At 38.3% G+C, this 10446-nt stretch overlaps 1 protein-coding gene across 2 annotated transcripts in view; it reads left to right on the top strand.

The window, feature by feature from the left end:
• Positions 1 to 57: 57 nt before the first annotated feature.
• The window catches only part of ATF7IP (activating transcription factor 7 interacting protein), a 168292-nt gene continuing 157903 nt past the window's right edge, over positions 58 to 10446 (top strand). Inside the window, exon 1 of one of the 2 annotated variants that reach the window (XM_084634324.1) lies at positions 58 to 195. The gene's annotated coding sequence lies outside the window, so the exon portion shown is untranslated. Of the gene's footprint in view, positions 196 to 381; positions 485 to 10446 lie in introns of those variants that run through there. The other variant, XM_084634326.1, reaches the window with a different exon arrangement.

Genomic DNA, 10446 nt, shown 5'->3' with positions numbered 1-10446 from the left:
CACGGCCGCTCCCCGATCCCACAGAGGGGCGTGGCCAGTGATCAGAGGGCGGGATGTGGGCCTCATTTGCATAACGGTCCGGCGCGTGCAGCTGGGGGAAGGCGGCTGTACGGGGTTCTGTTTTTGAATCTGCGGCGGAAGCGGCGAGAGACAGGAGCGCGAGCGCTAAGGCTGCGGCGGGATTCACGGACACAGGTACAGCACGGGCTGCAACACCGGGCTTGTTTTGTCCCGACAGCGGCCGCACTTTAGCGCGAATCCTGCGCCGCGGTACCTGCGTAGCGCGCATGCGTCGGAGCCGCAGCGATGCAACCGGTTGCACTGCATGGGAGCACGTGACTGGGCTCCAGTGCAGCCTCCTCCGCGCATGCGCATTGCTCTTTCCTGTGCTGAGGTTGCTGCAGGTGGAGAGTGGGTAACAGGGACGCCTCTTTCTTCCCCTGCGGTGCGGGAGCTTATCTGCAGGGGCTGTCGCGGAGCACAGGTAGGTGCTAAATGGGCGCGGCGTAGCTGGGGCTCTGTACTGACTCCCTGAGGCCACCATCCTTCAGAAAACAACAAGCAGATGCCTCTGGCTCCTGCTGGGTGCAAGGGACTAGAAGCTGCAGCCAAAGACTCCTGCTCCTGCCCTTTTGCATGGGACCTGAGAAGGAGTTTTCTTGCACCTTGTGCTAAGCAGGGGACTTGTGGGGAGTAACCTGGGGGGAGGGCACCAATTAGTGAAGGTGGCTGTGGGAGGTCAGTCATGGGTCAAGACGTGCTGGTCTCAAAAAGGTCTCAAAAGCAAGTGTTTCCAGGCTTATTTCTGATCTGGTAATATTATTATGCATGCAGGTGTTGGGTTCATTTATAAATGCCTTAGATGCTGTCCTCGGTGTCTTACTGATCTGTGGAAGTGTCCAGGAGAAAACCATTCCTATTAAACTTCTTAATACCTCAATATGAGTTACCATGAATATGGCTTTTGAAAAGATTTTCGTGGCAGAGGTTAACTTACTAAAAATGAGGGCATTTCCACACTGAAATGGGAAAGATGGGAAAGTTGGCATAGCTATGCATTATTTAAGTTGCATCATTGGTATTGTACAGTAGTCTAGGTGAACTAAACAAAGACCAGAATCCCTGCCTCAAGTTGCAGTGAGGCCCACATAGAACAAATGTGACGCAAAACAAACTGCTGGGCAGTAAAATTAAGCCATAGCTTTCATACATAAAGCACAGGGTTCCAAGTTTTAGAATTAGTCTTTTAACTCATATATATTCAAAAATATGTTGTAATTTTGTACTTAGTGCATTTCGTTGAGACGTGGCAAGCATGTTATAAGTATTGCAGTTGTCTTCATTCTTTATTTCTCCTAGTTGGTACATTTCTTCCCGATTACATTTTTAGTGCCTGTCAGATATTCTAGTAATGATATTGCCATGGCCTCTGGTATTGCATAATATTTCATCCCATTATACTGCCCATGTGGCTTGTTCGATAACATTCTTCAGGTGTAGAGATGTTGGTTAAAATGGAGGAGGGGAACATAAGCACTGCACACTACAATGGTGGGGGAGAGGCTGTCAAGCTTAAAATTGCTACCTTCAAGCAGCCCCAGAAAAACAATGCTTGCATGTCTAGACATCTTAATTAAATCTGTCTATAATTGTCAGTACTCGGACAATACATTAAAAGTAAATATATTATTGGTCAATTTCCTCAAGTAAATGTAAGTAAACATAACATTTTTATGAACCGTATACTTTCAACTGAAATTACTGCATGGAAGAATAGTACAGTACAACTTCCCTTTGTTGACAAGATATTTTGAATTATTCCATAAGTTCAAATACATCTGTGGTATCATATAAAATAACCTAACTATTCCAATTAAAGCTTTTACGGAAGTTAATAGTTCATAGATATTTAGATTCTGCTAGGGAAGGTTTGAGAACGTAGTTAATAATACTTGCTTAAATTTCTCTGGTCTCAGTAAGATATAGTGCCAGCTAAATAAATAAATTTTAAAATATAGAATTGATCAGAATGTAAGAAATAACCATTACTTTGTCTAATCCAAGAATTTCTATTGTGTGGTCCTTTTGTGTATATAAAAAGAGCATCAGACTGAGGATCAGGAATTCTCTAGTTCTAAATTCAGTTCTGCTACTTGCTGTGTGATCTTGGATATGTAACATAACTTCTGTCAGTTTTCCCATCTGTAAAATGGGAATGATAATAGTTTACATTGTAAGGATTTGTTTGTTAATATTTGCACAGTGCTTTATACAAGTATTTAATTGCTAAGTTTCACAATTTTAAAAAACATCTTGCTGGTCACGGCAATATTTTTCACATTTGAAAACCTTATGATTCTTATACATGCTGTAAATATCAAATGACTTTTTTATGTACTCATGGATCAGGAAAAATGGTATCCGATGCTACTCATTTGGAATTGCAACTAGTTTGTCATACACACATGCAGACTAATATTATTACTATATACAGTAACCTCATTTTGTGTGTGTTGGTACAGTCATTACAAATAAGTCAGTTTTGTTTCCTTTTATAAAGTTGGGAGACCTTGAAGCTCAGACCAAATTGTGCTTACCTGTATTTTGTGCAAAGAAGTATTACCGCTTTAATAGAAACTCATTTGCTTTAAACAGTGTAACAAATATGTTGTTTAAAGGGGCTCGGCTAGAGATACTGAAGAAGTCCCTATTATGATATTTTGGACTGTTTCATGTGTTCCTGTGCACACTAATTTGACGTTGGTCTCTTGAATGGTAAAGGAGGATGATTTTCAAACTTTTTTCATTCCACAGACTACAGGTTGACAACCACTGTTTTGTGGGAACGACAACCTTTTGCAGCCCCCTTAGCTATAGTCTGTGGACCCCCAGGGATCAGCAGACAACAGGTTGAAAACTACTGCTATGGGGAAAAAAACTCATGAGAAGTTATGCTATTGTGGACCTCTTAATTTCTAATATCTGAGCCATCTAAATGGTTTTCATTGAAATATTAGTCCTATAGACTTGCACACATCCAATCATTTGTGGCTGCCACATTTAATCTTCAGTGTTCGCCAGTTCCTTCTACTATTAAGTTGTGTCCGTTTCACATACTTGGAAGTTAAACATCAGCTGCAGTGCATTAATTTCCCTGTTGGAAGGCCCTCTTTGTAATGTTTCGAGCCACCAAAAGCTTGGAAGCACTCACTCACACTGAAATGTCTGTTTCCCATTTGGTATGGGATGATGCTACTAGCCAAGTGTTCAGGCTGGCTGTTTTCATTTTTAGGATTGAAAATTGTTGAAGAAACTATTTTTTTTAATTTTATTTCTTAGTTCACCAAAGCTGCTGTAAATTAAACATGTAAAACAAAAACAAACTTTGAAAATGTTTTATTCACTAGTAATTGTATTGAGAAAAAAGATTTAAAAAAATTGAATAGTCTTTTCAGTGTGGTATATTTTCTTTAAAAATGTTAAGAAGTATAGACTAATCTAAAATAAAGAAAGAACAGTTGTTATATAACATGCTAAATCTGTTCTCTTTTTTTTTTTTTTTAAAGTATCCTTAACCATTTCCGGAGGCCAGTTTTTCTATATGAAAAATTAATTAGGTTTACTACTGTGCTTACTAATCAATAGGAATTGCTATGCCAAAAGTCTTAAGGATATTTACATTGTGAAACTTAATAAGGAATATATGTACAAAAAAGCACCATACCAGTAAGTCACTATTATTGATATAGTTTGTAGTTTTAATACGTTTTCTGCATTTGTCACTCCCCTAATAATTCTGTTTAGTCCTCCAGTCTTGTGTTTATAAAATCATTTTGTTGCTGTTAAAGTTACTATGATGTCACAAATTCAACATTACAACTTCCCTAAAGGATCTAGGAAGAGAAAATGAGCTGTGAGATGTATTTAAATTTAAAAATAATTGGTGGAAGTGGCCAGGGGAAAATATTTGTAAAAGGTATTGTTGGATCTAACATTTTGAAAGATTTTGCTGGTAATAAAGCTTTTATGTGCTCATTTTAACAGCTACCACCGCCTGTGTCAGAGGGGGTTGTAGTGCATTGATGAGGAAAGTTTCTACCTTAGCCTTTTTTTATTTGTAGTCTATAGAAGGTGAATGTGTTGTAAATATCCAAGTATATGTAATTATGGCTCTCTGTGTGACAATGGATTTTCCATGCCTCTTTGAACTTGGTATCCTCTTGTGAGGCTGCCTACCAGCTTTTCTCAATTTACACAGCAATTGATAGTACTTTAAGTATTTAGCACAAGTGAAATTATTATTTATGTATATTGCAGTAATACCTAAGAACTCCATAAGAATGGTTTTACTGGGGATAGGACAATGGTCCATCTTGCCCAGTATGCTGTCTTCTGACAGTGGCCAATGTCAATGAACAGAACAGGCAATCGTCAAGTGATCCAGCCTGTCATCTACCCTCAGCTTCTGGCAAGCAGAGGCTAGGGGAACACTCAGAGCATGGTGTTGCGTCCCTGCCTATCCTAGCTAATAGCTATTGGTGGACCTATCCTCTGTGAACTTATCTAGTTCTTTTTTAAACTCTGTTATAGTTTTGGCCTTCACAGCATCCCCTGTTCTACAGGTTGATTGCACGTTGTATGAAGAAATTTTTCCTTTTGTTTGTTTTAAATCTGTTGCCTATTAATTTCATTGGGTGACCCCTATTTCTTGTGTTACGTGAAAAAATAAATAACATTTCCTTACTCACTTTCTCCCCACAAGCGGAGATTTTTATAGAGCTCTATCATATCTCCCTTTAGTCATCTCTTTTCCAAGCTGAAAAGTCAGTCTTTTTAATCTCTCCTCATATGGGAGCTGTTCTGTACCCCAGTCATTTTTGTTGCTCTTCTCTGTACCTTTTTTCCAATATATCCTTTTTGAGATGGAGGGACCAGATCTGCACGCAGTCTTCAAGATGTGGGCATACCATGAATTTAGATAGAGGCATTATATTTTCTTTCTTGTTATCTATCCCATTCCTAACATTCTGTTAGCTTTTTTGACTGCCACTGCACATTGAGTGGATGTTTTCAGAGAACTATCCATGACTCCAGAGTCTCTTTCTAGAATGCTAACAGCTAATTTAGAACACATCATTTTGTATGTATAGTTGGAATTGCGTTTTGAAATGTACATTACTTTGCATTTGTCAGCATTGAATTTCATCTGCCATTTTGTTGCCCAGTCATCCATCTTCAGTCTTGGACATTGTGCTAAGCGCTGTACAAACATGCAACAAAAAGTCTATCCCTACCCTAGAAAGTTTACAATCTGAGTATAAGAAATGGTGTCCACTCTGTAGCAGGAGTATATCTTCCAAAGCAATGGTCCAAAACATTTCTGCTTTGTGAAAGCCACCTTGCCTGAAACCGTATTTAAAACCCCCTGTAGCTCATAGTTTTCGTTGGCACCATTAAAGAGAAGTGTGGGCTGAAGTTTGCATGTAGGCCTTGTTGGGCAACTAATGGAGTGTTTTATCTTTTAAATAACTGGTCAGATTTGAATTGACTTGACACTTCATGACTGAAATTTTTGCTAGTTCAATTTTCCTGTGATTATTGAGGCATGGTAGTTCACCCACATGGAGACCGTGGGCCTTGGTTATTTTTCAGTTAGAAAGAGTTAGTGTTTGTGCACAGCCAACTTCATGTGTCTATTTGATAAACTTATGCAATGTGCTATCATCCCAATATGCAGGTGGATGTATTGAACTTTCTTGCAAGCCTTGATGTGACCTGGTTTGAATGTCTGCAAATGTCTTAGTTTTTCTTTTTCTGACGATGGAAGCAGGGAAATTTAAAAGTTTGGCCTTAAATAAAATCTCTTACTTTCTGGAAGCACTAGAACATTGTTTTATATTTTCTAGAACTGGTCCTCATAAACTGATCATGAAATGATGCACTTATATAAAGATGTGTTGCAGATTTTTAAAAAGCAAAAATAGAACTGGACCAAGAAGCATGACAGAGGCAATTCAGTAGCTTTCTAGAGTGCAAGTGTGACTGTAATATTATTGAGAGGACCTCAAAACCCTAACACCAGTATGGCTTGTACTTCAAAACGTAAGCTCATGAACATCTCTAATGTGTTACAAAGTCCCCTCCTCACCAAAAAAATGTACAGTCTTCCTTCAAATAATTACTATATACATCATCAAAAATTCAGCTTGGTATACTGCAGAAACATGGATCTGTCCCTAACCTTTTGGAAAGGCTTGTACTTGATTTACACCCTGTTCTTCCCTGTCAGTGTTTTGTTTTCTATCTCAAAAAATACTAGGTTTAGGATAGTTTATCTTGGCTCTTTTTTAGTGTAGTGGTTTGGTTGTAGCACCCTAAACAGAAATTAAGAGGAACAGCTCAGGCACTTCAGCAATGCACTATTTTAGTCTCCTAAACTCATAATCTGTACAAGCATATCATTTTATGAGGTTAAAAAAGTATCACATATGATGATCAAGAGTTAATGAGCAGGATGCTTGTAATTAGTAAAACTATTTGTAAGTATTTTGTTTTCTAAATATTCAAAGTATTTGCTTCTAGCAATTGAAAGACAAAGTGCAAAACTAGTGTGTGACAAATACAATTGATATCCTATTTGAAAATTGTGCTACTGTACCTAGAGAATATAACTTTAAAAAGATGCTTTATTCTGTTGCACACACTCTTGCTTTGTCACTTGTTCAGCACCGCTGAGGTGCTGATGCATATATTTTTTTAAGTGGGTTGTGTTTTAAAATTATAATTATGTATGTGAAAGCCATTGACTCGGTTTTTTTAAATACAGATTACTTTGATCTTCTGTCTGGACCGCATGTATTTGTTAGCATTAAACACCAATATTAGGTGTTAAATGTGGAATTATGGAAAAATCCAGAAACTGTTATTTTCTTGGTGCATATTAGTGTAATTCTCCTTTACACTAATTTATGTTTAATGAGAGAGATTTCTAAAAATCTATCAGTGTCCTGTCCAGCTGTGAAATGTTTTATTTTGAGTCATACATTCTGTAAATGAACAGAAAGGTGCCAATGAGTTACATTGACTATCGTGTCTTCCAGGAACAAATATGTAAGGTCAGATGAAAGTTTAGTAAATTATTTGGCTAAATAATACATTCCTTCTCAGAATGTGTTGTTTTTTTTTTGTACTCAGGCCAATTTGATATAATTATCTTTTGTTAACATTGAGAACTGAACATAGCTAACCTGCTGTAAGTGGACTAGGATTTGAAAAAGGAGAAACCATTTCTCAAAATGGATCTAAAAAGGATTTTAATAAATAGATACTTCATTTTTATTAAAGGAGGTACAGATTTTACAACTGTAGTCATTCTGGACTGTTTCGGTTAACTGTTCAAGGAGACTGTATAATGCAAAGCTAAGTCATTTTGTCAGTAGGGTGGCCATTTTGTGCTTTTCTCCTCCATTACACAACACTGCAAGGAGCCATTTTATGCTACAGCAATCTAGAATTTTTATAAAATGTATATACTTACACAGACGTGTACATTCAACTTGAGACCATACACAGAAAAGTTGGTTAAAGCTGAAATTGTATCTTTAGCTATTTTAATTAAGTATTGAAGTACAGTTTAATAATAATAATGCCTCCACTTATCCTTCACAGATATTAATGGATTAAGTATTGCAACACGTATGCATTCTCACCATATCAAAAAACATAAACTACCTTCCTTGTTCCCAGTTAAAATTGTGTGATCTGCAGTGCTTAGGTGCGTCAGGGTGATATAATAGGACGCAAACACAGATCAAACACTGACTTTTGTGGGTTTAAGAGAGCCATTTTCATCTTGGATTATTTTGCATTAGTTTTCCCATGTGTGTTTTGCCTGTAAATTCTCATTTTATGATATGAGAATTCAGGCATGTTGTTTTTACTTAGATTTAATGGATTGCATGGCTTTTGTAGACCTGTATTAACATTTTTTTTTTATTCTTACTTGATAGACTGAGTCTATAGAAACTCCTAAGTCTGATTATCCAGATGCATAGTTGAGTCAAAAATCTTTGAGAGATTCACATTTTTAAGGTTTCAAGTGTGCAACAACTAATTTTGAAACTAAATAACTGGGTATCTTTTAAAATTTGTGTCAATTTGCGGCCACTGGGAGCTGCAAGCGGCTGTATCTGCGGACGCTCAGGTAAATAAAGCATCTTGCGGCCCGCCTGGGGCTTAGCCTAAACAAGCCGCAGACCAAGTTTGGGAACCCCGGAACTAGAGGGATGTGGGTGTGTAGGAGAATGTGGGGCACAGGAAGGAGAAACTAGGGTCTGTGTTTTGGCTGCTTTGTACTGCGCTGGTGATGCAAAACAACTGTTAACCCAATTTAACTGGCCAATATTCTCTGGATATGTTTTGCTGCTCCAGAATCGCATAAATCAGACAGAGCATAGCAGAGAATCTTCCCCTAAAAGTTAACATTTCTAAAATGACATAAGGCTTATACTACTTATCTTCAAATCATTAGAAGTGGTAGCATTCACCTTGACTTTCATACTTGCTGTTCATGGGGCAGAGGGAGAAAATACATCTTTAAAAGTCAATGTAATGTGATCTGTGACCACAAATGCTAAAATACAGTAATCCTAGAATTTCAGGGTTGGAGGGGACTTCAGGAGGTCATCTAGTCCAACCCCCTGCTCAAAGCAGGACCAATCCCCAATTTTTGCCCTGATCCCTAAATGGCCCCCTCAAGGATTGAACTCACAACCCTGGGTTTATCAGGCCAATGTTCAAACCAGTGAGCTATCCCTCCCCCCAAATAATCATATGATTATTGCCTGGGTCACAACCGTAACTCTGTCCGGTAATTTGGGTGCCTTAACTGTATATTTTTGTAACTTAACATGTTTGGACTTACATTTAACTTTTAACTCTGAATTTCCTGGGTTTGTAATGTTTCAGTTTTGGGAAAATGGCAACGTGCCTGTATTCTTCTTTACCCTAAACTACTGATAGGGACTCTCAGCTGTAACTCCATCTTAATATAGTTTTTGTCTGCGAATATGAAAATGAAATGTTCTCACTTTGGCCATGTCCACACTAGGAAAATGAGTGATGTTTAAAGGCAATTAATGTGTATGTCTTTACCATTTTTAATTACCATTTTTTGCACTTACTCTGGACAAAGCCATGTTTAAAAGGGTGTGTAAGGATCCAGGAATTAGAACCCAGGTCTGGAGAGCCTGGGACAGCTGTATTCCAACAGTGCCACTGGGTGGCCATGCAAAGGCAAAGCCAGGGAGCACTATGGAGAGCAGGCGCCTCAGGAAGTACAACCCAAGAAACCCAGAGTGACAGTGCTCTGTCGCCCTCTGATTGGCCAAGCACCTTGTTAACTTAAGGGGTTGCCCCAGGAAGTTGTCTGGACAACCATAGAGACTTTGGCCTGCTTGCAATGCCAGATTTTGTTTGATGTCATGATCTCCAGTCTCTGACTCCTGCCTCTCGATCCTAGCTCTGATCTCTGGTTTCTGACCCCAGCCTGACTCTGACCTTGACTCTTGCTTGTGGAAACTGGCTCTTGCAATTCCTTCAACTCCTGCCTGGTGACTACTGACCTTGATGGGCAGACCTCATCCCAGCTGTGACTGCTAGCCCAGACCACCTATGCAAAGTGTTAGCTAAGTTAACATGCTTTGAAGTACTACTCATTTTCTTAATGACATGGCCTGTGTCTGTTTAGCTGGATTTATTGACTTCTGTGACTTAAATACCTTGCTGAATTCTGGTCTAATCATGTACATAACTTTAGGTACATGAATAGGCAATTTGACTTTATTGTGATGAGACATGATTAATGTTGTTCATGTTCTTTGAATCGGGGCCTTTGTATATTTATATAATATTTTAATCATGTTAGCCGTATTAGTTCTGCTGTGCTAACAGAGTGAGATGGATTATATTTTTTCTTCTGCATCAACAGAATTATTTCTTGAGTTGTAGTTACAGAGCCAAACAAACCTGTTGAACCCATTAAGGTTTCATAGATTTCATTGAGTGGACATAATTTAAAGACCTTGGTATTGCTTAGGTGAAATGTCATAATTTTGAACCTTTAATGCTGGTGACTGAGTGAGAAGGAAGCAACCTAGCTTGACTCCCTTACAAATTCAGTTTGGAATCTGGATTATGTTTAGAAAAGATATACAATTAATAAAAAGAGCACATTTGATCTTGAAATCTTTCAGAACACAATAAACATGGAACCCTATTTCAGATTGTTTTACAGCAGAAGTGCATACTTAAAGGGTGTGTTTAATCTGAATAAAATAAAATGATAATGTTGGGGTCTGAAATTTCTGTCACTGCTCTGTGTCTGTAAACAGAAAAAGTTCATTACAAATGTTGACACTTGGCTACGATAGGATTGGATATGAATAG

The sequence above is a fragment of the Lepidochelys olivacea genome, assembly GCF_965140295.1.
Source record: "Lepidochelys olivacea isolate rLepOli2 genome assembly, chromosome: 1".
NCBI classification, from domain to species: Eukaryota; Metazoa; Chordata; order Testudines; family Cheloniidae; genus Lepidochelys; species Lepidochelys olivacea.
This window is presented reverse-complemented; position numbering and strand designations above follow the sequence as displayed.